This window comes from Protopterus annectens, chromosome 10.part0 (genome assembly GCF_019279795.1).
Source record: "Protopterus annectens isolate FY-2018-M chromosome 10.part0, PAN1.0, whole genome shotgun sequence".
Classification (NCBI taxonomy): Eukaryota; Metazoa; Chordata; order Ceratodontiformes; family Protopteridae; genus Protopterus; species Protopterus annectens.
Genome location: NC_056744.1, coordinates 1,783,284,591 through 1,783,306,683, shown reverse-complemented (window position 1 = coordinate 1,783,306,683; position 22,093 = coordinate 1,783,284,591). Strand labels below are relative to the sequence as shown.

The 22,093-nt window shown below is 36.9% G+C and overlaps 1 pseudogene; it reads left to right on the top strand.

Moving 5' to 3' along the window:
* The window catches only part of LOC122814019, a 134,915-nt pseudogene extending 118,599 nt beyond the window's left edge, over window positions 1-16,316 (top strand).
* Window positions 16,317-22,093: the final 5,777 nt, after the last annotated feature.

Here is a 22,093-nt window from a genome sequence, read left to right as displayed (position 1 = left end):
CTGAAGAAAGAATGAAATATGACAATATTTTTATTGATACAAGTAATGATTGTGATAACTTAGTTAAGAGAAAAATAAAAAAGCTAGAAAGGGACCTTAATGAATATAAAAATTAGGTAAGTTACCCAAACCCAAAGAAGAAGGGAAGGACATGAAGTAACAACAATATGGAAGGACTAAAAGAGAACCTCGGAGGGTCCACAATAAAGTATAAGGACAGCTATTACTTCAAATATTTATTAAAGGTTTTCTCTCCACAGTGTAAGACAATACAACACATAAGCACATAAATGCTCCATAGGAACAGTCCGTTTTTGTTTTAAAACTTCATCGGATGTAGGCTGGTTGACACACTACAGGTATTTAAAAGCTTGCCAATCAAGGTTGATCCAATCAAAACACATTTATCAGGGCTTATCAGTTAAATTAACTAAAGCTGATTTAAAAAAGACATTAAACCCGAGGTAAACGTGATCAAGAACAATGTAAATAATGTATGAAAAGTGTACTCAGTGTATAGAACTGCAAAATCTTCCAATAAATGTTAATTAAAACAGAACTGTTCATTCATTTAGACTACTAAAACTTTAAAACTGATACACCATCATAATAGTAATATAAATTAAAAAACACACAAGGCCATGGTAAACTTGATAATACCACCATCTTGTGGTAAATTCCCATACCTGAATTCAAAAAGGCATTCTAAAACTTTTACTTTGCACTTGTTTGAGACTAATAAAAACTAATACAGTTAAAAATTAATACAATATTAATACATTAATAAAAATTGCTGTACATTTTAAATAAAGAACATATAATAAATACATATATAAATATATAATTAATACCTTGTAAATATCCATAAAAACACATAATTTCTCTGTTTAAAAAAAATACAATAGAGCAACCAAAGATATAAGTAAATGAATGAAAGGCTAGTACGACAGTGCAAAAACTCATATCCAAGGGCTTTAGAATTTAGCAGCTCTTAGTTTAAGAAGAGGGGCTATCGAAATACAGTCATTTAGCCCTGACCACCTATTAGCTTGCAAAGTTATTTGCCACCAGACCTCTCTGTATTCGATTGTTTCTTCCCAAAGACCACCCCTCTTGTCCTTCTTCACATTCTCTAATACAAAAATAAATAATTTGCACCCAAGCATTCTGTTTGATGTTTGTAAAGTGCATTTGCTTCTTTTTTATTCTGTTCTTCATATAAATGCTCGTAAATTCTTCTTTTTAATTTACGCTCCGTCTTTCCCACATAGAATGCTTGACAGCACATACATTTTGCTAGGTACACTATCCCTGTATCTTCACAGTTACTATATGTTTTGCCCTCTATTAACATTTTTCTGCATTCCAAGTAAAAGGTTTCTTTATTGCGAATATATGGACATTGGGCACAGTGCCCACATTTGAATGTTCCTTTTCTTCTCAAATTGTTACTACCTGTTCCTGTCATACCATTCCTTTCCAATAAGTTCTTTAAACTACTAGAGTTCTTATAAACCACTTTTAACTTTTCATTAGTTATTCTATCTAGGTCCTTAATGGAAATGAACCTGTCCCATTCTTTTTCTATTATACTTTTTACTAAGGTAGAACTTGCATTAAATTCTATGACCAGGGGCCTGTTGAACCCCTCATCCACTTTCAATTGTTGCTCAATACTTTCTTTATTAATACCTAAAATGGGGCAAAATTTCCCTTCTCTTCCTTCTAGGACTTCCTTCTCCACTTTCTCAATGAAGGTACTTGGGTAGTTTCTTTTCTTAAACATTTGGTTCAAAGTTTTCATTTCCTCCATAAAACCTTCATTATTTGAGGTCATTCTGGATGATCTAATGTATTGTCCCCAAACCAAGTTTCTTTTCTGGTGTGCGGGGTGAGCACTATTATAGTGCAAGTAAGGGTTTGAGTAAGTAATTTTCCTATACACTTTTGAGTGGGACCTATTGTCCTTCTTATATATCTCAACATTTAAGTAATTGAGTTTTTCATCATCTATTTTGTGTGTAAACTCCAAAAAAACAGGTACTTTTACTCAAAAACTCTATAATGTTACTAATTTCTTCCTTTGGTGCCTTCCAAAATATACAAATATCATCCAGAAACCTCTTGTAGAAGACCATTTTGAGCTAAATATAAAATCTAGCTCCCATTTTTCTTCCCATTTTGCTAAAATCAAGTTTGCATATGTGGGAGCACAAGCTGCCCCCATGGCCACCCCCTTGATTTGGTGAAAATACTCTCCTTTAAAATACAAGAAATTGTATTTTAACACCAAATCTAACAACTGTATAATCACCATACACTCATTACGTGTTAAACTGCCATCCTCAAAAATTAATTCCTCTAACATTACCTTTCCTTCCTCCAGTGGAATGCAGGAAAATAGGTTCACTATATCAGTAGTAAGGTAATATATATCCGTGTATATGTCTTGTTTCATACTCCTTAAAAAGTCTCATGAATCTCTAAGGATATTATTACATATATTTTTCAACTTAGAGTCTATATATTTTGCAAGGGGTAAGGTTTTTGACCCTTCTTCTGAAACAATTGGTCTAAGTGGTGGATCCATCCCAGTCTTGTGTACTTTGGGATCCCAAATATAGTGGGTATGCTTGGTTTTTCCACTTTCAGATATTTCAGAATTTTGTTGTCAATTAGACCTTCTGTGTATAAATCCTCTAGAACCGTGTCAGTCCTTGCATAAGCTATGTTGATTTCGTTTTTGTTTTTCTATAATAAATCCTCTAGGACCGTGTCAGTCCTTGCATAAGCTATGTTGATTTCGTTTTTGGAACTACTGGTGTACCTGTCAGGGTCTCTGAGAATATCATTCATTTTCCCCTCACATATAAGAGTGTCCATTAAAACCATGCCACCCCCTTTGCCTGGTTCATTATACATATGTCTGTGTCTTTCCTTAGTTCCATTAAAAGTTTGTGCTCTCATCCTTCTAAGTTTTTCTTAAACCTAACTTTATTAAAGTTATTTCTAATTTCATTTTCAACCAGGCTCTCAAAATTTTTTTATTTGAGGGTGTAAAGGAGGATTATATGTACTCTTTTTCACTAAATTATTAGGCCTCATAACCGTGTCATTAAAAATAAGTTGAAAATTAATCTTTCTTAAGAATACCTTAAAATCTAATAAAATTTTAGTAAGTTCACCTTTTATTAGAGGTATGAATTTCATACCTCTGGATAATAAATTAAAATATTGATCATTTAATTCAATAGAACTAAAATTATATATACTAAAGTCACCTTTAATGAACCTAAAGGGATTGCATGATAACTTCATTTTCCAAATTGGGGCTGGTGGTACCTATGTTTGTTAGTACCTCCCCCTCCCACTTCTTGTTGCCCCCCTGAAAATTTGAGTAGTACTGGTTTGGTTCAGAATCACCTTTATTCCGGAGCCTTTCAGACCTCCTTAGAGGGGGATAATTATTAAAATCTTCCAGGTAACCTACCTCATCATTTGCCCTTGGGTATTCATTGTGTATTTCTTCTTCCCCACTGTTAGCCTGTTTACGGTCCCAAAATCTAGGCCTAGTTCTGGGCATAGGGTAACTAGTATTATTCATATATTCTACTAAATCTCTTTCAAGTTTTTTGATTTTCCTTTGCACTAGTTCACCACATTGGTCATCAGTGCCTTTCCTAATCTTATAATATTTCTCCCTTTCTTCCACAATTCCAAATATAATATCATCCTGAATGCTAATATTTAACATGTCTATCTCTTTTAATAAATCCCATTTTACCCTGTTATTTTCTTCAGTCATGCTTTTCAAAACTTCCAGCCCACACCTATTGAAAATAATTAATTCCTTGTGAAAACTGCTCCCTAGGACCACATTGTTTGGGAATTTACATACTCTGAGCCCCTTGGGAACAATGTTTTCATTAACACATTCCTTTAAATAGCTGTTTTCAATGTCCAACATTTTGTATTTAAATAAAAGTTTCTCAAACTTGCCAAGCTGGTTCCTATAAGAATCAGCTGCTGGCTTAGGTTTAATATTTTTCTCCTTAAAATTAATTGAAAAACTGACCTGGACCCATTCCTTAAGATTAAAGTTATTACAATCCATTTTTTCAGTTGATAAATGCGCCTCCTGCCCAAGCCGAAGCAATGGGCTGGTGTTGAGACTAGATTGTCCTAGCTCCTGGGATTGTCTCGGGATATTTGGTGTTTGCCGAAAATCCATTGCATTTCCACAATTTGTAAGGCAAGCACTAGTTCCAGCAATTGTGCCATCTTCTCGGTGTCATAAAATTCTGCCTCTATTCACTTCCTGGTTCCTCATATCTTGTGTATTGGCAACTGCATCCACCAATGAAGCACAAAGAGGCATCAACAAGTCGATCAACGGTGACAATTGGCCAATCAGCTTCCTCGTTTGACCAATGGCATCACATTGGTTCACTCCTTTGATATCCAAGCTCATGGCCCCTTCCATGGCAAAATTAAACTAAATAATCCACAAATGAGCCAAAAAGGCCCACAAAGCACTAAAACCAATAAAAAGTAAAAGAGAACCTCAGAGGGTCCACAATAAAGCGTAAGGACAGCTATTACTTCAAATATTTATTAAAGGTTTTCTCTCCACAGTGTAAGACAATACAGCACATAAGCACATAAATGCTCTGGTTATGAGGCCTAACAATTTAGTGAAAAAGAGTACATATAATCCTCTTTTACACCCTCAAATAAAAAAATTTTGAGAGCCTGGTTGAAAATGAAATTAGAAATAACTTTAATAAAGTTAGGTTTAAGAAAAACTTAGAAGGATGAGAGCACAAACTTTTAATGCAACTAAGGAAAGACACAGACATACGTATAATGAACCAGGCAAAGGGGGTGGCATGGTTTTAATGGACACTCTTATGTGTGAGGGGAAAATGAATGATATTCTCAGAGACCCTGACAGGTACACCAGTAGTTCCAAAAATGAATTCAACATAGATTATGCAAGGATTGACACGGTCCTAGAGGATTTATACACAGAAGGTCTAATTGACAACAAAATTCTGAAATATTTGAAAGTGGAAAAAACAAGCATACCCACTATATTTGGGATTCCCAAAGTACACAAGACTGGAATGGATCCACCACTTAGACCAATTGTTTCAGAAGAAGGGTCAAAAACCTTACCCTTTGCAAAATATATAGACTCTAAGTTGAAAAATATATGGCTAAAACGTAATAATATCCTTAGAGATTCATGAGACTTTTTAAGGAGTGTGAAACAAGACATATACATGGATGATATGCATTATCTTACTACTGATATAGTGGACCTATTTTCCTGCATTCCACTGGAGCAAGGAAAGGTAATGTTAGAGGAATTAATTTTTGAGGATGGCAGTTTAACACGTAATGAGTGTATGGTGATTATACAGTTGTTGGATTTGGTGTTAAAATACAATTTCTTGTATTTTAAAGGAGAGTATTTTCACCAAATCAAGGGAGTGGCCATGGGGGCAGCTTGTGCTCCCACATATGCAAACTTGATTTTAGAGAAATGGGAAGTAAAATGGGTGCTAGTTTCTATATTTAGCTCAAAATGGTCTTCTACAAGAGGTTTCTGGATGATATTTGTATATTTTGGAAGGTACCAAAGGAAGAAATTAGTAACGTTATAGAGTTTTTGAGTAAAAGTACCTGTTTTTTTGGAGTTTACACACAAAATAGATGATGAAAAACTCAATTACTTAAATGTTGAGATATATAAGAAGGACAATAGGTTCCACTCAAAAGTGTATAGGAAAATTACTTACTCAAACCCTTACTTGCACTATAATAGTGCTCACCCCGCACACCAGAAAAGAAACTTGGTTTGGGGACAATACATTAGATCATCCAGAATGACCTCAAATAATGAAGGTTTTATGGAGGAAATGAAAACTTTGAACCAAATGTTTAAGAAAAGAAACTACCAAAGTACCTTAATTGAGAAAGTGGAGAAGGAAGTCCTAGAAGGAAGAGAAGGGAAATTTTGCCCCATTTTAGGTATTAATAAAGAAAGTATTGAGCAACAATTGAAAGTGGATGAGGGGTTCAACAGGGCCCTGGTCATAGAATTTAATGCAAGTTCTACCTTAGTAAAAAGTATAATAGAAAAAGAATGGGACAGGTTCATTTCCATTAAGGACCTAGATAGAATAACTAATGAAAAGTTAAAAGTGGTTTATAAGAACTCTAGTAGTTTAAAGAACTTATTGGAAAGGAATGGTATGACAGGAACAGGTAGTAACAATTTGAGAAGAAAAGGAACATTCAAATGTGGGCACTGTGCCCAATGTCCATATATTCGCAATAAAGAAACCTTTTACTTGGAATGCAGAAAAATGTTAATAGAGGGCAAAACATATAGTAACTGTGAAGATACAGGGATAGTGTACCTAGCAAAATGTATGTGCTGTCAAGCATTCTATGTGGGAAAGACGGAGCGTAAATTAAAAAGAAGAATTCTGAGCATTTATATGAAGAACAGAATAAAAAAGAAGCAAATGCACTTTACAAACATCAAACAGAATGCTTGGGTGCAAATTATTTATTTTTGTATTAGAGAATGTGAAGAAGGACAAGAGGTGGTCTTTGGGAAGAAACAATCGAATACAGAGAGGTCTGGTGGCAAATAACTTTGCAAACTAATAGGTGGTCAGGGCTAAATGACTGTATTTCGATAGCCCCTCTTCTTAAACTAAGAGCTGCTAAATTCTAAAGCCCTTGGATATGAGTTTTTGCACTGTCGTACTAGCCTTTCATTCATTTACTTATATCTTTGGTTGCTCTATTGGATTTTTTTTAAACAGAGAAATTATGAGTTTTTATGGATATTTACAAGGTATTAATTATATATTTATATATGTATTTATTATATGTTCTTTATTTAAAATGTACAGCAATTTTTATTAATGTATTAATATTGTATTAATTTTTAACTGTATTAGTTTTTATTAGTCTCAAACAAGTGCAAAGTAAAAGTTTTAGAATGCCTTTTTGAATTCAGGTACGGGAATTTACCACAAGATGGTGGGTGGTATTATCAAGTTTACCATGGCCTTGTGTGTTTTTTAATTTATATTACTATTATGATGGTGTATTAATTTTAAAATTTTAGTAGCCTAAATGAATGAACAGTTCTGTTTTCATTAATATTTATTGGAAGATTTTTCAGTTCTATACACTGAGTACACTTTTCATACATTATTTACATTGTTCTTGATCACGTGTACCTCGGGTTTAATGTCTTTTTAAAATCAGCTTTAGTGAATTTAACTGATATGCCATGATAAATGTGTTTTGATTGAATCAGCCTTGATTGATAAGCTTTTAAATACCTGTAGTGTGTCAACCAGCCCACATCCGATGAAGTTTTAAAACAAAAACGGACTGTTTCTATGGAGCATTTATGTGCATATGTGCTGTATTGTCTTACACTGTGGAGAGAAAACCTTTAATAAATATTTGAAGTAATAGCTGTCCTTACACTTTATTTTGTACCCTCCAAGGTTCTCTTTTACTTTTTATTGGTTTTAGTGCTTTGCGGACCTTTTTGGCTCATTTGTGGATTATTTAGTTTAACAATATGGAAGAAACAACAGATAATGATAACCAGGATAATGCAGTAGTTAGTGAGTGGGTTACGGATTTAGATGATGTCTCTGAATACCCCCCCTTGCATAGGTCAGAGAGACTAAGGAATAGGGAGGGTTATGAACAATATAGGTACACAAATTTTCGGGGGGGAGCAAGAAAGATGAGGGGGAGGTTCTAGGACAACTCAGTACCAACCTCCCTGACTTGGAAAACAATTCCATTCTGCAAGATGAAATGAACCCCTACAGATATACTTTAGAACATTTTAATATATACAATGTTACTCATATTTTCTTAACCAAAGAACATTTTAGTCTCTTATCAAAGGGAACCAAGTTTATTCCAAGTAGAAGGGGAGATTTAACCAAAACAATTATGGATGCTAAAACTTTTACTAGGAAAATTAACTTCCAGGTTATATTTGATCAGAATAAAAACTCTGAACCAGGAGATCTGGTAAAAAGAAGTACATACAATCCCCCATTGCACCCCCAGATAAAAAAAATTTAGAGAATATACTCGAGACTGAAATAAGAAAGAAGTATGGGAAAGTACACTATATAAGGAACTTAAGCCAGGCTGAAAGCAGCATCCTTGATGAATTAAGAGGGGATTCAGGCTTAAGAATTATGAAACCAGACAAAGGTGGGGGGATAGTATTGATAAGCACCTCTGACTATGAGGGGAAATGAGTGAACTCTTAAGAGACCCTAATAAATACTCCACAGTTTCAAAAAATGAAATTAATATTAGTTACAGAAGGCTAGATATGGCCTTAGAAAGTTTGTTATTAGATGGATTGTTAGATAGGAAGACATATGAATATTTAAAAGTGGATAAACCTAAAATTCCTACTAATTTTGGGATCCCCAAAAATACATAAGAATGGAATGGATCCCCCTTTTTAGGTCAATAGTTTCGGATGAGGGTTCCAAAACATTACCCCTAGCCAAATTCTTGGATGCTAAGTTTAAGAAACTGTGGCTCAAGAGAACCAACATTTTGAGAGATTCTTGGGATCTTCTAAGGACATTGAATCATGATCTATGTAATGAGAATTTATGTTTCCTAACAATTGACATTGTAGATTTGTTCTCAAGCATCCCCCACAGTGATGGACTAAGATACCCGGAAGAACTAATTTTTGAGGATGAGACTTTAACCCACGATGAGTGTACTGTGGTGATGGGGCTTATAGATTTGGTTCTAAAGTTCAACTTCATTTACTTCAAAGGTGAATTCTTTCACCAGAAGAAAGGAGTAGCGATGGATGCCGCTTGTGCAGCCACCTATGCCAATTTGGTCTTAGCCAAATGGGGAGAGAAGATGATAACCGAATCAATATACAATAACAATTAGTTACTTTATAGAACATTCCTGGACAACATGTATCCTATGGGAAGGGCCAAAAGAAGAAATAGAAAAATGTATTGAATATATTAACAACAGTGCTAATTTTATTGAATTTACCTACAGAATAAATTATGAGAAGCTGGAGTACTTGGATATAGAAATATACAAGGAAAACTCACGTTTTAATTCCAGGGTGTATAGAAAGAGTACCTATTCTAACTCTTATTTGCGCTTTGAAAGTGCTCAACCTTTGTACTCCAAGAAAAATATAGTTAAGGGACAATATATTAGGGCCTGCAGGATGACGTCCAGAGACGAAGACTTTGAAAAGGAAAAAAAGTTTACTTAGGAAAATGTTTAAAATGAGGAAATACCCAGATGACATGATAGGCAAAATTGAGACAGAACTGACAGAAAGGAGACTAAATGATTTTAGGCCAACATTACGATTATCAGTATTTGATACGGTAGGCCCAGTAAAAAAGGCAAATGACAATTTGGGCAGTGCACTCATCTTGGAGTATAATGCATGTGCAAAAACGGTAAGACAAACTATAGAAAAGGAATGGAATAAATGTTTAGCATTTACTGACTTATAGAAACTAAAGAATGAAAAGCTAAGAGAAGTTTATAAGAATTCAAGTAACTTAAAACTTTTATTGGAAAATGGTGCACACCAAGAAGTTCAAAGACGGAGAAAAAGGAGGGGAACGTTCAAATGTGGACATTGTCAACAGTGTGCATACATTAGCAATGCAGAACGTGTGTATTTGGAAAGCAGGGGGATCACCCTGGAAGGCAAGGATTTTAATAACTGTGACTCCTTTGGACTTGTATATTTAGCAAAATGTCAAACCTGTGAAGCATTCTATATAGGGAAGACAGAGCGCAAGCTCAGGAGAAGGGTATACGAACATATATATGACCTAGAAACAAACAAACAGACTAATGCACTGTACAAACACAAACAAAGCTGTGAAAATACATGTGATACATTTTTTGTGATAGAAAGGGTGGAAAAGAGTGGCAGAGGGGGTTTATCGGAGGAATGTTTGGAGGACAGAGAATTATGGTGGCAGATAAGTTTGGAGGCCAATAAGCCACTGGGTCTCAATGAACATATCTCCATAGCCCCATTATTAAAATTGAGAGTGGCAAAACTGTGACATACATTTGCACTTTATGTTGAATTTTATCATGTTTTTACCTATGTTTTCCAATAGCTACATTTGGTGTTTAAGCTTTTTTTGTATTTGTATTTTTATTAAAAAGTTGGGTCTGTAATATGTTATAAACACAAGTGTTATACTCATTTATCAAAGGTATTGAATTTATTTTTCCCTTATATTTTCCTGTTTTTAACAGTAGTGGAGGTGCAGCGGTGGCATTGTCGCCTCACAGCAAGAGGTTCTCCCATTCGATTCTCAGCTGGAGCGCCTTCTGTGTAGAGTCTGCATGTCCTCCCTGTGGTCGAGTGGCATTTGAAAGACATGCTTGAATGGGCGTGCCTTCGTTGAAGGTTGGGCATCAAGCTGGCACCTCGGCACCATAAAAATCTACTGCCAATCATTAGCGGATCAGAGTTCCGCTGTGGCAACCCCTAACCGGGAAAAGCCGAAAGAAGAACAACATTTTCCTGTTTTTAACATTCTTTTAACTGAGTGATGCTATTCAATTTGCCTTTGGCTTACAATGCAGTTTTTATAATACTTGTAATTTCACGATTTATCCACTGGATGAAGGATCAAGTTCATTTAAAGTAAATATTCAAGTTGGTAATTTTAACCATTGAGTTCTATTAACATGTTTCTAATAGTATTTTAACTTTATAATTTATTCTTTGTGGTCAAGTGTTTTAAGGATGTTTTATTCAAAACATTTTTAGTCATACATATTTATTCATCAAACACTGTAATATTAAATGTGTTTTACTGTGGCAATACAGAGAGATACAACAAGAAAAGTTTTGGTTTTAAACTAAATTAACCTTTTAATTAATTCATTAACCTAATCAATGTAATTAAGTGAATGGTATAAAAGTACTAGTAGTTTGAACAGCCCACATCTGAGGAAGTGATTTTTAAAATGAAAACATATGGTGGAGCGTTAATGTGCTGTGTTTCTGTGGAATTAAGCAAACTGAAGTGTACTGAGCCATCCGTGGGTTTTTTCACAATTTTTCTAAGCTTGCTCTGCTCAGGGCTTTATTGTTTTGCCTGAAAAGCTGCTTTGTTTTATGGATTACAAGTTTTATTTGGAAGATGCTGTGAATTTTGTTTTTTTCTATATATGTATTAAGTTTACTCTCCCTAACACTGCACGTATTCAAAGATGCCCATGTACAACCTCTATAGGTAATTACTTAGGCCAGTGTACTATTTAATTTTACATTGTTCATGAACTTAAAATCTTAGTATTAGCCTGTTTTCCTCATTTTGAATTGTAAACTAAAGAAATATACCCATCACATAAGTATAACTCATATATTAAGCATATAAATGAAAATTCTGAATATTGGTTAAACCCCAAGGATACCCTCCCTCAGACCATTCTAAATAAATGATAAGCTTTCCACTTAGGCAGTGGAATTGGTGGTCAAATGATTCTGTTAATTATTATGACATGTGATAGCCATGATGACCACTTGTACACCCGATATTCATGATGTCATTGTAAACTTGTGATTCTGTTACTTATTACGACATGTGATAGCCATGATAATCACTTGTACACCCCATATTCATGATGTCATTGTAAACTTGTGATTCTGTTACTTATTGCGACATGTGATAGCCATGATGACCACTTGTACACCCCATATTCATGATGTCATTGTAAACTTGTGATTCTGTTACTTAATACAACATGTGATAGCTATGATGACCACTTGTACATCCCATATTCATGATGTCATTGTAAACCTGTGATTCTGTTACTTAATACAACATGTGATAGCTATGATGACCACTTGCACACCCCATATTCATGATGTCATTGTAAACTTGTGATTCTGTTACTTATTACAACATGTGATAGCCATGATGACCACTTGTACACCCCATATTCATGATATCATTGTAAACTTGTGATTCTGTTACTTATTACAACATGTGATAGCCATGATGACCACTTGTACACCCCATATTCATGATGTCATTGTAAACTTGTGATTCTGTTACTTATTACGACATGTGATAGCCATGATGACCACTTGCCCCAGCTCACAGGCATATATTATTGTTTCACAATACTGACTCTTGAATATGCAGACCAAGTTCACGTACTGGCAAGCAGACCATTCTTATATGGGACTACACTAACAGGTTAAAAATGTTTTGACTGCTGTCATGGCACCTGCCCTAAATGATCACTATAGCATGTCTATGGTGTTTGCCAGAAACACCAAATATACATGGAGATAGTATTAGAAGTCAAGTCAAGTCAAAATTTATTTATATAGCACCTTACAGACAATAAATGCCACCAAAGTGCACTGTGCTTTACAAAACAATAATCAAAAAACAATAAATAGAAGCAGGGCTTTCAAAGCCCAATATCAGAATCATCTGTGTATATATCACCTGTAGGCAACTGAGATTACAAACTGCAGTGTAGGACTGAAATATCTCCAGTCATTGCAATATCAGTTCTATCCAGACAAAACCTGATGAGTTAAGTGGAAGACAACCTCCTGGATTACCTTAGATACCCATAAAGCACTCATCAACAGAAAAGCAGCTTGGAACAAACTATGTGACCTCAGAAACTATTGTAAAAAGTCTACCAAAATGATAAGGCTCAAGTCAAGAAGCAGAGATGCCTCCCTCTGCTGATTTACACTAATAGATTCTGGGGAAAATAATGAAAACAAGAATCTTATTCATAAAGGTAACCAGGTTTGAGCCCCACCATTATAACTTATGGGCAATAAAACTCAGACGTTAAGAAAGGAACTGTTGATATGGCAGCGTGTTTCTTGTTAATATGACACTATTGCCACAGATTTTGTCAGCCAGGTATCCTTTTGTGGCGTGACTAGTGCTTTAATTACAATATGTATGCAACCACTGATACTCAGGAGCAAAGATGGGTGTCAGCATGCTGGTTAAGGTGCTTATCTTCCAGGCACAAAGTACGTGATTTGATTCTCACCTTTGAAGGGAAATTGGTCAGGCTCAAATGGCTTGTAAAGGCAGCTAGCTTAGTACTTATTAATGAGTCTAACTATAAAGAGATGAAGCTGCTGCCACGGAAGCCACTTGCTGAATCAGCATACCACTATACCACAGCACTTTTTCTTATACTGAAGGCAGATGACTGAGTGGACTACACTGCATCAGTGCTGAATGCTGAAATGCCCTTGTGGCCAGAATAATTACCTTGGTGTCCAAAGGCACTGTTAGGTCAGACATTCCTTCAAGTGCCATTTGTATATGACACATGAGCATCAGCTATAACTGGAGGCAGTTGACAATGTAGTGGTCAGTTAAGCCCTAGTACCTAAACCAGTGGCATCATTGTGTATGTTACCATGGAGTTTGTCTTAGCAGTATAGGTCCAAGCACTGCCTGTAGTATAACATATGGGATTAAGTGAATCAGCCGTCCAGCACTTCCCAACATTTGTCTTCTGCACATTGATATTTCTCCTTGTGCTGCATTGGTTTAAACTTGTTCTTTTCACTAAATAACATGCAGCTACTCTGTCTCTTATGAACTGATAAAACACTGCCTGAACATGTGAATTGTGTAAAATGCCTTGCATACTACACAAAGTGTTTTGGAATTGCACCATTAGACTGCTAGAAGTCTAGTTATTTTGTTTCTTTATTACATGGGTAACTGAAGGTTTTAGCAGATACAATGTATGAATCCAATAGAATATAAGTCTCTAGTAGTGCTCTTCTTAAGAGATGTGAAACAATGCCTGACACTTGTGGAGGACTTATATTTTTCTCATGTCATGTAAACTGTCGCAACTGATTATGTAAAAAAATTTGGAGGCAGCTCTATGGCGCTTTCTGTTTTGATATGACTACTTCATCAGCCGTGTTACAATGATATTATGTAGAAAATATTTTTAAAAAATTAGAATGCATTAATATGTTAAGAAAACCACACCATAAAAAAAAGTTTTGTTTAAAGGATTCATGATTGCATTTACATACTAGCGCATTACTATATCACTGTATTGTCTTCATCATCAGAATGGCAATGCTAAAACATTACCATGACTGAAAAAAATGTCCCTGTATGTAATGGTGAAATATGAAATAAAACATTTTACCAAAATTCAAGGAAGAGTTTGTAGGATAATCGTTTACTTTTGTCTCCCTGTTGTTTACAGGTTCTTCTGGACGAAAGGCAAACCATCACACCATTTGATGATAGTTATGATTATTCTGACTACAACACCACATATGATTATGGTTACACCTTTAAAAGTAATGCACCCTGCTACCCCTACGAAGTTCAAGCCTTTGACAAAATCTTCCTTCCTATATTCTATTCTTTCATATTTGTACTGGGAACTCTGGGAAATGGAATTGTGGTGGCTGTTTTCATCAAACACAAGAAGTCACTGATTGCATCAGATATTTATATCCTTCATCTCGCTCTGGCTGATATCTTATTTGCCGTGACCTTGCCTTTCTGGGCTACACAAGCAGCTTATGGATGGGTGTTTGGAAATGCTATGTGCAAAATCATGGGCTGTATTTTAAAATCAATTTTTATTGTGGAATATTTCTTCTTGGAATCATTAGTTTTGGCCGCTACCTCTCAATTGTTCATGCCATTGAGATGCATAACAAACATAATACAATGTCAGTCACCATTGTGTGCCTTATTGTGTGGGTGTTGTGTATTATGATCACAATTCCTGATTTCTTATTCGTAGATGTTGTGCATTATATGGGCCGTCTTGAATGTGTGCATAATTTTGACACAATGAGTTCAAAAACATGGCGTGTTTCATTAAGCTTTATACACCATGCCATTGGCTTTTTTATCCCATTTATGATTATGGTGTATTGTTATTTTAGTATATACAAGAGATTATGTTATTCTGAGAGATCACAAAATGTGAAAGCACTTAAAGTCATCATTGCAGTTGTTATTACATTCTTTCTGTGCTGGACACCTTACAACATAATACTTTTTACTGACACATTGACATTACTTGAAGTACTGGACCTTGGTTGCAAAATGGAATCCATTTTGGACATTACACGATCTGTTACTCAAAGTATCGGGTATTTTCATGCCTGCCTTAATCCACTTTTGTATGCATTCATTGGTGTGAAGTTTCAACGCTATTTTCTGGAGATAATAACCAAATCTGGGTGCATCAGTCAGCAGTTCATTAAGAAACATGTGAAAGAGTACAAAAGTCGGTCAACTTGGTCATATTTAGAAAACTCCTCAAATGCAGTGGTCTAAGGAACCTGTAGAAAGATTACATGACTGCAGGTTTTTCAATTCATTGCCTCTGTCCTTAGACACAATATATGCTTCTGTTTCAGTCCTCTAACTTCAAATATGATCACTAGCTAAAAGGTGCTTTCATTTCAGCCTAGATCCTGAGACTCTACTAACCTAATGAGAATATGAATTTGTGAATCTGCAGCAGAAGGAGTAACTTGTTGATAAATAACGGGCATTGTTATAGTTACTAAGATTCAATATATGAAGCAGTAATGTCACAAGTGCAGTTGTCAATTTTAGATAGCAGCAGTTAAATATCGTTGTGGGTCTTTTCACCATTTGCTTTCCCCAGCAGTCACCCCGGCTTTCCAGGAACTAAAAATGTTTTATGTCATTGTCTGAAAAGATGACATCATACTACTAACAGGAACCAAAAATGTTTTATGTCATTGCCTGAAAAGATGACATCATACTACTAACAGGAACCATTGATGTTTTATGTCATTGTCTGAAAAGATGACATCATACTACTAAGAGGAACCAATGATGTTTTATGTCATTGTCTCGAGAGATGACATCATACTACTAACAGGAACCACTGATGTTTTATGTCATTGTCTGAAAAGATGACATCATACTACTAACAGGAACCACTGATATTTTATGTCATTGTCTCGAGAGATGACATCATACTACTAACAGGAACCATTGATGTTTTATGTCATTGTCTGGAGAGATGACATCATACTACTAAGTACTTATTCAGGCATGGCATTATCATAAGTTACAACTGAATGACTTAGCCAAATGAGAAGACCAAATTCTAGATAACCCATATCCCCAGTACCTTACCATGAATAACAGTGTAGACTTAAATGTATTCTTTTTTTTTATTTTAGTAAGTTTATTTTCATCAATGTATACAATATATAAATCAAAAAATGTATACAATTTTCAAAATATAGTATTTGTTTAACTAATTAATATAAAATATAGGAATTGAATAAACAAATATTTAAAGACAGAAAAAAGTGAGATTAATAAAAAACAAAACTACACCCTATATATATTATTAACTACAAATTGTACCTGAACTAATACATTGATATAACAGTATCCCTGTTGTTATGAATGCAGACTGACCAATCAGAGCTCAGGATTTTTACACTTGCATTACATTGCATTTCTGTTAAGCAGCAGAAAAATGAGTTTTTCCTATTCTGCTTAAGTTTAACAGCTAGAAAAGAGCATCCCGTTTCCATCCTATCCCAACAGCAATCCCAAGCAGCTTTGCAAACCTCAGCTGTCATAACATTGTCTGTCTATTCCAGAAACGGATTCTAGATGTTAACCTCTCTCTCTCTCAGTAAAAAGAAAATAAAATTAAAACATTTTTTCATATCACAATTAAACTACATTCACTTTATCTGTTGTGCATGTTCTCCCTTGCCTGTCCTGTCCTTCTTTGCCAGGGTAAAGTCATCACATGTAAATATTTCTCCCTTGCCTGTCCTGTCCTTCTTCGCCAGGGTAAAGTCATCACATGTAAATATTACTCCCTTGCCTGTCCTGTCCTTCTTTGCCAGGGTAAAGTCATCACATGTAAATATTTCTCCCTTGCCTGTCCTGTCCTTCTTTGCCAGGGTAAAGTCATCACATGTAAATATTTCTCCCTTGCCTGTCCTGTCCTTCTTTGCCAGGGTAAAGTCATCACATGTAAATATTTCTCCCTTGCCAGTCCTGTCCTTCTTCGCCAGGGTAAAGTCATCACATGTAAATATTTCTCCCTTGCCTGTCCTGTCCTTCTTCGCCAGGGTAAAGTCATCACATGTAAATATTACTCCCTTGCCTGTCCTGTCCTTCTTCGCCAGGGTAAAGTCATCACATGTAAATATTACTCCCTTGCCTGTCCTGTCCTTCTTCGCCAGGGTAAAGTCATCACATGTAAATATTTCTCCCTTGCCTGTCCTGTCCTTCTACGTCAGGGTAAAGTCATCACATGTAAATATTTCTCCCTTGCCTGTCCTGTCCTTCTTCGCCAGGGTAAAGTCATCACATGTAAATATTACTCCCTTGCCTGTCCTGTCCTTCTTCGCCAGGGTAAAGTCATCACATGTAAATATTACTCCCTTGCCTGTCCTGTCCTTCTTCGCCAGGGTAAAGTCATCACATGTAAATATTTCTCCCTTGCCTGTCCTGTCCTTCTTCGCCAGGGTAAAGTCATCACATGTAAATATTTCTCCCTTGCCTGTCCTGTCCTTCTTTGCCAGGGTAAAGTCATCACATGTAAATATTTCTCCCTTGCCTGTCCTGTCCTTCTACGTCAGGGTAAAGTCATCACATGTAAATATTTCTCCCTTGCCTGTCCTGTCCTTCTTTGCCAGGGTAAAGTCATCACATGTAAATATTACTCCCTTGCCTGTCCTGTCCTTCTTCGCCAGGGTAAAGTCATCACATGTAAATATTTCTCCCTTGCCTGTCCTGTCCTTCTTTGCCAGGGTAACGTCATCACATGTAAATATTACTCCCTTGCCTGTCCTGTCCTTCTTTGCCAGGGTAAAGTCATCACATGTAAATATTTCTCCCTTGCCTGTCCTATCCTTCTTTGCCAGGGTAAAGTCATCACATGTAAATATTTCTCCCTTGCCTGTCCTGTCCTTCTTTGCCAGGGTAACGTCATCACATGTAAATATTTCTCCCTTGCCAGTCCTGTCCTTCTTCGCCAGGGTAAAGTCATCACATGTAAATATTTCTCCCTTGCCTGTCCTGTCCTTCTTCGCCAGGGTAAAGTCATCACATGTAAATATTTCTCCCTTGCCTGTCCTGTCCTTCTTTGCCAGGGTAAAGTCATCACATGTAAATATTTCTCCCTTGCCTGTCCTGTCCTTCTTCGCCAGGGTAAAGTCATCACATGTAAATATTTCTCCCTTGCCTGTCCTGTCCTTCTTCGCCAGGGTAAAGTCATCACATGTAAATATTTCTCCCTTGCCTGTCCTGTCCTTCTTCGCCAGGGTAAAGTCATCACATGTAAATATTTCTCCCTTGCCTGTCCTGTCCTTCTTTGCCAGGGTAAAGTCATCACATGTAAATATTCGCTCCTTATGCTGCCACTGTCTCTTATCTTTTATAGTAAAAAGGAATGAGCGCCCTTTGCCTCTCCTTGCATGCCATATGATACATTCCTCTCACAACCCTAATTAGCTATTTGTATGCCCACTCTTTATATCATCTATCTCTCTTTTTTTTAATAAGGCCTGCAAAGCTACACTTTAGTTTTGGATGTACGGTGTATGTTCCCAGTTTTAATCCTGTTCAACATTCTTTAGCTTCACTCCTCAAACTCTAAATTACTCTCAGGTTATCATTGTTTGGGTCAAGCACTCAGCTCTAGGATGGCCTGAAGTTATATGGTTACATTTTAGACAATTTCTTTGGGCTGCTTAGCATCCTCTCAGGTCTTTGATATCTACCAGATAACACTCCCTTTATCTTGCTGTTATCTGCAAACAGATGCATCCAGTTTTCCATGTTCAAGACAAGGTCACATGTGACCACATTAACTAGAAAGGGAACTAGGACTGCTCTGTGTGGGAGACCACTTTTCACTTTCTTCTCCTCTTAAATATTACCCTTTGTTACCTTTTATATAGCAAGGTATCCATTGATTCAAACAGTTTGCTACCAACATATGCCTCTTTAATTTCTGACATAAGCCTTCACATTGGGAAAAAGTCAGTGCTTTGATAAAATTCAGACAAATCACATCAGTAGGACTAACTCTGTCTGCCTTCCTAGTGGCCCAGTCATAAAACTGGATCAGTCCAATCTGATAGTATTGTCTTGTAAAGTCATGCTGGAATTCACTAAGTAGCCATTTTGGCCTCTGAAAACTTGTAAGCCTCCATTTTTAGTCTGCTTGCATCATTTGTCCACTAGGTGAATAATGCTCCCTTGCCTGTAGTTTTCTGGATACTGCTTGCATGGGGGATGAGGGACCAGCCACAGGCACACCTGCTTTGTTTGTAGATGGGGTAACTTTTCACTTCCTTGGGGCTTCCCCCCAATGACATCTATTAAATAGTTCTAGTTTGGGCCTTACTAAATCCCATCATTCATTTTATGCTCTTTGGAGAGGTGGCATCTTGTCCTTGTGCCTAATCCACTTTCAGACGTTTGGTGTCCTGTAAATATCATTCATCATTTTACCTCTTTTTGCCTGTCTCTTTTTTCTATGCCCTATCCTGTCTTCCCAGATTGACAGCTTCCCTTCTGCTTCACTGGTTAATGACATGAAATGTGTATTATACATTTCCACTGGTACTAGGCCTGCTTATGTGTTTGCCCTCCCTAACCTATTTCACAGTTATCCCTCCCTCAGCTTCTTCCTTTCTGCTTCATAGCAAAGCAAGGCTTTTTTCACATCTTAATGCCTTTTGCTGATCTGTCTATGACATGCTTTCCTCTCCTTACATCTGTCTAATCCCCTTCTATCCCTCTCAATGATGCCCTGTTGCCCACCAGTCCCTTTGACCCTTTTTCTTTCTCTTTGTGGCTGTGTTTACTTCCCCAGAGAATTATAATGCTTTTCCCTTTCTTTATGCCTTGGAAACCTTAATTACCATTTATGTACCTCTCCAAATTCTCCTGTCCTCTTCTCATTTCCCTTCATTACTACACAACAATGCTCTCGTACCATATTGTCAGATCTACATCCCAAGTGCTTTATAATCTGTATTCATATCCCTCAGTTGTTAGTCTTTGTGTACATTCTTGGCTCCTTCTTCATGTCTAATGAGAACCGCATTCTTGACTGGTCACTATTAGGCACTGGAGCTCTGTTGTGCAGATCCTTCTATTTATCTTTCAAAAAGAAAGGAAACTCAAGGATTATTCACTTCTTTGTTGCAGCTGATACATGTTTTCAAACTATTCCAATGTGACTGTTTTAGGTTGATAGGTAAGAACCGGGTTAGCTGCCTTGCAGGACATTTTAAGTCTAGCCAATTTCAGAAAGTTGAGAATCAAGCCCTGTACCTTGAGTTTGGGAGGTAAACACCTTAGCCATTATGCCAGTGCCCAACCCTGCTCATCTGTTCTCTATGATCATTCCAGATCTTCCACTATCTGTATCCCTCGATTCTGTCCTTGACAAGAACCTCGCCCCTCATGCTGGATGACCTTTAGAAGGTAACAGTGAACAATGTTTCCACTGAGGTCCTCTTTTCCCTGTTTCATCATTATCTGCATTCTTATTGCATTCCTGAAGTCCATCCTTTGTATATAGTCTCACCCATTTCCCATGTTTGTCTGCTCTGTCTTTACAACTGGTACCCTAGTACCATTATGGTCATCCTCTGTTATCACTGGTGAATGCTTCTGTTATCCCCCGTGTATCAGATGCATGGGCCATGTTTAGTGTTTCTAGTTCATACATCTTTTATTTGTCTTTCTGGCTCAACACCACTCTAAATGTATTCTCCCTCCTTTACCCTTTCCCACTGTTCCATCACCTTGTCCACTCCACCTGTGCCTTCTCATTTAATCTTCATTTCTGGGATTTTTACTCATTCCCATCTTTTTTAGACTGTCATCCAATCCTCTCATTCTTTTACAATATTTCCCATAATCCCACCTTATCTACATTCCTTCACTGCCTGATTGTTTATCCTTCTCTGATGTTCCTTTTCTCTGCCTACTCATTCTCATCCCACCTGCCCTTCTTGCCCACACCATCCATGTCTTTCTTATTCTTCTGTATTCCCTTCCTATTGTTCTCTTGGTATTACCTTCTAGCCCCTCCCCCTAATCCCCTGACATGTTTTTTACTTTTTGCGCTATTCCTTTTGACCACCTTTCCCTTGTTCTGCATTTTACTTCTCTTCCATAGTGTTTGTGCTTCCTCACCCTTTTCCATCTCAGTTTAAAGGCACAGAGGCACAGCCATCTGAATGTGACTTTCTGGTTCCTGTTTTAGCAGCACTGCTCCATGCGAACTAAGAGTAAGCCTTTCTTCTTGGAGCACCTCATCGTATCTGGGTCTCCCTCGCTGATACAGTCCCATTGCTTCTTATCTCATTCCCTGCTTTAGCAGCTTCACACTGTCTAATCCTGCCCTTCCTTACTCCACTGTTCATAGGTGTCAGTAACTCCTGTGAAAGTAGTGCACTGATATTATCATTTGTACTGGTGACATCTGTGAGATTTCTGCACTGTTCCTGCCACTGTTACCAGTAACACTGGAGAGGACACTGTGCTTATCCATTCACTGGCATGGGGAGCACCTGAGACTGTCCTGTCACTGGTGCTGGTAGCACCTGAGATGGGTTTGTCACTGGTATGGGGAGCACCTGAGACTGTCCTGTCACTGGTGCCGGTAACACCTGAGATGGTCTTGTCACTGGTAGCATTGTTGAGAATTTTGGACTATTCTCACTATTGCAACTAGTAACTCCTGAGAGAGAGAGAGAGAGAGAGAGAGAGAGAGAGCACTGTTCTGGTCCAGTCATTGGTATCTGTAGCACCTGAGACATTCCTGTCACTGGTGTTGGTATCACCTGAGATTGTCCTGTCACTGGTGCTGGTAATACCTGAGATGGTCCTGTTACTGGTATGGGTAGCACCTGAGATTGTCCTGTCTCTGGTGGTGGTAACACCTGAGATGGTCCTGTCACTGGTGATGGTACACT